At 34.9% G+C, this 4,659-nt stretch overlaps 1 protein-coding gene across 1 annotated transcript in view; it reads right to left on the bottom strand.

Annotated features, from left to right (window-relative positions):
- The window catches only part of LOC127701179 (uncharacterized), a 213,226-nt gene that overhangs the window by 168,542 nt on the left and 40,025 nt on the right, over positions 1–4,659 (bottom strand). The window lies entirely within an intron of this gene.

Below are 4,659 nucleotides of genomic sequence, written 5' to 3'. Positions count from 1 at the left end.
TGTTTAAAATAACGTATGAGTGCACGTAAACTCCTCCGTTATTCGAGACACCACTTTGAGAGCACAGTGGAATCCGTGACCGTGTACACTTCCTATTAGAGATTTCATTAAAATAGACATTACTCGACTCAAGAAATTGTATAGTAAGTCTTACCATAGATATAATGGCTATTATATCTATGGTCTTACTATACACATCCTTTCTCGACATTACCAACCTTACTGAACGTATCTCGGCCTACTGCATTGAAACATGACGGAGGGCCGGGATCATAGACTCCATGAAGTTTTTGCTCCGGCGTTGAATACACATACTTGATTCAATTAGATGTTATTTGAAAATTAACCCAATCTACTATGGTAATCTTTACTTTGTCATTGGAATATTTTATTGACAACAACCTTTTAACGGAGTAATTAATTCACGGTGCCTTAATTCACTGCTCTGATCCACTGCCTAACGGCTACCGGTGATCAAATGCACGGATCATTTGATACTTGATCATTTCACTTGGACTATTTACTTTGTTCTCAAGTGGTTTATTCTTAAAACTACTGAATCAAAATTAAGTTTAAAAAATGGAAATAATGAGATCTGAAGCGAGATATGTTATTCTCATTTTTTATTGATAACTTTTAAGGTTAAAAAAGGAGTTTCAAACACGATGGAAATTCCGAATGTAAAAGGTGTACCTACCCACCTAGTCCTTTTTATGCCCGGAGGCACATAGCGGACAAGGACTAGATCTTTCCACCCATCTCTGTTCTGTTCTGTGCTTTCTTTTCTATCTTGCCCCAGCTGATTCCGTGGTCTTTCATTTCAGCTTCAAATGTTCTTCTCCAAGTTGTTTTGGGGCGGCGTTCTTTTTTTCTTTTCCCCTCTGGTGTCCATCTTAAGCTCAGGGTAACTCTGGTCAAGTCCTCGGCTGGTCTTCGTAGAACATGACCAATCCATCTCCATCGATTTTGCATTAGTAGAGTCTCCATGTTGTCGGATCCTGTTGTTTCATGGAGGTCTTTGTTGGTGATCTTGCGTGGCCATAATATCCTTAAGATCTTTCTGAGGCAACCGTTGTGAAAACTGGAAAGCTTGTTGATGTCTTTTTCGGTAATTCTCCAACATTCTGCCCCATATAGCAGCACTGCTAGTACACAACTGTTATATAGTCGAATTTTGGTGTTCTTACTGATGTTGCTAGACTTCCAGATGTGACGTAGCTTTAAAAATGCAGTTCTTTCTTTTCCTATTCTGGCTCGGATGTCTTTGTCTGCTCCTCCTTCAGATGTTACTATGCTGCCCAGGTAAGTGAAAGATGAAGTGCATTCCAGGTGTGCCCCATTCAAATCTATTACAGGACGCTCTGGGATGTTAAGAGGCATAACTTCTGATTTCTTGATGTTGATATTCAGTTCAATCATACTTGCATTCTTTTGTAACTTGGTGGTTTTGTCTTGCATGTGTGTTTCTAGATGTGACAGTAAGGCCAGATTATCGAATCCCTGATATCTCGGCCTATAACAAAATCGGACTATAACAAACTCGGCCTATAACATAATCGGCCTCACAAAATCGGACTATACCGAACTCGGACTACTAGAAGAATATAAGTATGATGTTGGATGTTGTTTTCTTTATTGGAAATTAATTATCAATACTTAATTTGCAATTAATTAATTAATTATGATTTACAATTAATTAAATAATCATTTTGAACATTTTAGAAGCGAGTCATATAAATTACGTTAACAAGATATGTATAAAAAGAAAAGAATAAATTCATTTAATAATGAAAATCTACCACTTATCTGTCTTTTCTGTATTATTATTCGTATATATGTCCCTCTCAAAATAATTTATCATATGCATATCTTATATGATTGAACTGGGAATATGACATCATGCCACGTGTATCGTTGACAACTTTTTAATCACCTGAATTTAAACTAACAACTGGCACATGTACTGTTGACACCTATTTAATCACCCAAAGTGAGAACAAAACTACCTGTAATTACATGAAATTGTAATTAACTAAATATTACAATTTCTTCGAAGTAGCAGCTTGTGTATAACCATAGATATCTATGGTATAACTGACGTTTTCATGTTCTTTTTTTTTTTTATTACAATTCTTATGTAATTATAAGACAGTGTAGTGTATTATATGTTTCTGATCATACTTTTATTGGTTGAATCCCAGTGGTTTGTGAGAAAAAGAAATATCTGTTGTTTTTTCAATTTTACTCCACATCTATTTTGATAAATATGCATAATAAATGAAATATGTATAATAAATGTTTGCGTCGGCTTGTCTTTCTAAAAACATTGTATCTGTTTGATGTGACAATTTAAATATAGTTACTTTTCCATTAATAAAGAATTACAGATAAATGAAATTGTAAAGAAGCTATTCACTGTCAATTAAATTTTTCTTTGTTTGTATACTAATAATGAACACCAAGATTAAACACAATACAAACATGGACACACGCCAATCATTAAAACATCTTTTGTCAATAAACATAACAAACGAGAAAATCACAATAATATTTCAAATAGAAGTTAATTATCCTCATTCAAAAATATCAAATTCAACTCATATAACACATATTTCAATGAAGGATCTAAATTTATTTTCATACATTTCTTTATATTGTTTTTTCAAAAATATTTATCATTTTCTCATAAATTCGTATATAATTTTTAAAATATAAAGATTTTTTTTAAAAGTCAGACAAAAAAAACGTTAACAACTCAATCTACTAATCGTAGTCCGAGTTTGTTCAATATATTTCTGCATATAAATAGTGGTAGGCCGAGTTTGTTATAGTCCGAGTTTGTTATAGTCCGATTTTGTGATAGGCCGATTTTGGTTTAGTCCGAGTTATCCAGCAGAGAGATTATCTTCTAGAGAGTTAAAGAGAGTCCACCTAATGCCTGTGTTGTTACTGCTTATGGAAGATTGCATTACCCAACCGACGGTTATTATGAAAAGAAGGGATGACATAACACAACCTTGTCTAACTCCTGATTTTACAAGAAAACTGGTGCATGTCTGCTGAAGTACCTACAGTGCATCTGAATTCTGTATAAAACATTTGGATAAGTTGTACTATTTTTGCTGGTATCCCATAGCTTCGTAAGATCTTCCATAAGCTTTTTCTGTGTGTACTGTCGAAAGCTTTTTCAAAATCTATGAAGTTTATTATCAGTTGTCTCTGCCATTCTGTGCACTGTTCGATAATATTTTGTAGCACACATACCGGGTCACAACAGCTCTTTCCTTTTCTAAAACTTGCCTGTTTTTTTCTGAGTTTGTTGTCAATTGCTGTTTTAATTCTATCTATCAGTATTTTTTCTGAAATTTTACTTGGAGTTGGTAATAAGGTGATTCCTCTCCAATTATTGCAGTTTGTGAGATCACCTTTCTTAGCCAGTCTTATGATGTTTCCTTCTGACCAGTTTTTAGGTATCTTAATATGTTTCCAAATCTTTCTGAATGGTGGATGTAGAATGTTCGCTGTTAAGGTTGAATCTGCTTTAAATAGCTCTGCTGATAGCTTATCGCTTCCAGGGGCTTTATTGTTTTTGAGGTTCTTAACTGCTCTTATAATCTCTGATTTTGATGGAACTTCTATGTTTATTTCAAGATCATGTTCTGCAATAGGTATGTTTGCTGTTGTTTCTGGTTCTGGCCTATTCAATACTTCTTTGAAATGTTCATTCCATCTACTCGCTTGCTCTCTTTCTGATGTTATTAGATGACCCTGTTTGTCTCTCACTGGCATGTAGGTGTTTCTTTTGTGGCCAAACAGTTTCTTTGTGATCTGATAAACATCACCCATTCTTTGCTCTGAAGCAGCCTTTTCAGCCTCTATCGCCATCCCTTCAATGAAATCTTTTCTATATTTTCTAGTGGCTTTCTTAACTTCCTTATTTCAGTTGAAGTATTGTCCCATTAATCTGTCTTTCAGTCTATCAGAGTGTGTATGGCATATCTTCTTTTTGAGTTCTTTCCTGTTGTCAATCAGATTCCATGTCTCTGGTTTGATCCATTCTTTGTTTTTTTGTCGTTTGAAACCTAAGATTTTTTCACTGGTCTTTTTAAACATTTCTTCCACGTCTTGCCATTGTTCATCTACTGTTTCACTTTCTCCCTTGTTGGTACGATTATCTAGAAGTTGAAAGCGGTTCTTCAGTTCTAATTTGAAGTCATGGTTGGTTTTTATATCTCTGAGTTTCCCTGCGTCAAATCTCTGTACCTTGCTAGGTGTTGATGCTCTCAAAAGTTTGAGTTTGATATTTGCTGTGACAAGATGATGGTCACTTCCTACATCAGCACCTCGCCTTACTCTCACATCTTGTAAAGATCTCCATTTACCATTAATTGATATGTGTTCAATCTGATTTTTATCTCTGCCTCCAGGTGATACCCAAGTCAGCTTATGAACTTCCTTGTGTGGGAACAGTGTTCCACCTACTGTAAAATTGTTCCGCCCACAGAAGTCTACCAGATATTATCCGTTTTCGTTCATGCTTCCACATCCGTGTTTCCCCATTATTTTCTCAAAACCACTGTTATTATGTCCTACTTTAGCATTGAAATCTCCCATGATGATTGTTAGGTCTTTTTTGGGGGATTTTCTCTATCTCAGCTT

This window comes from Mytilus californianus, unplaced genomic scaffold, assembly GCF_021869535.1.
Source record: "Mytilus californianus isolate M0D057914Y unplaced genomic scaffold, xbMytCali1.0.p SCAF_5, whole genome shotgun sequence".
Lineage (NCBI taxonomy): Eukaryota > Metazoa > Mollusca > Bivalvia > Mytilida > Mytilidae > Mytilus > Mytilus californianus.
Note: the sequence above shows the minus strand (reverse complement) of the source record. Positions and strands in the feature narration are given on the sequence as shown.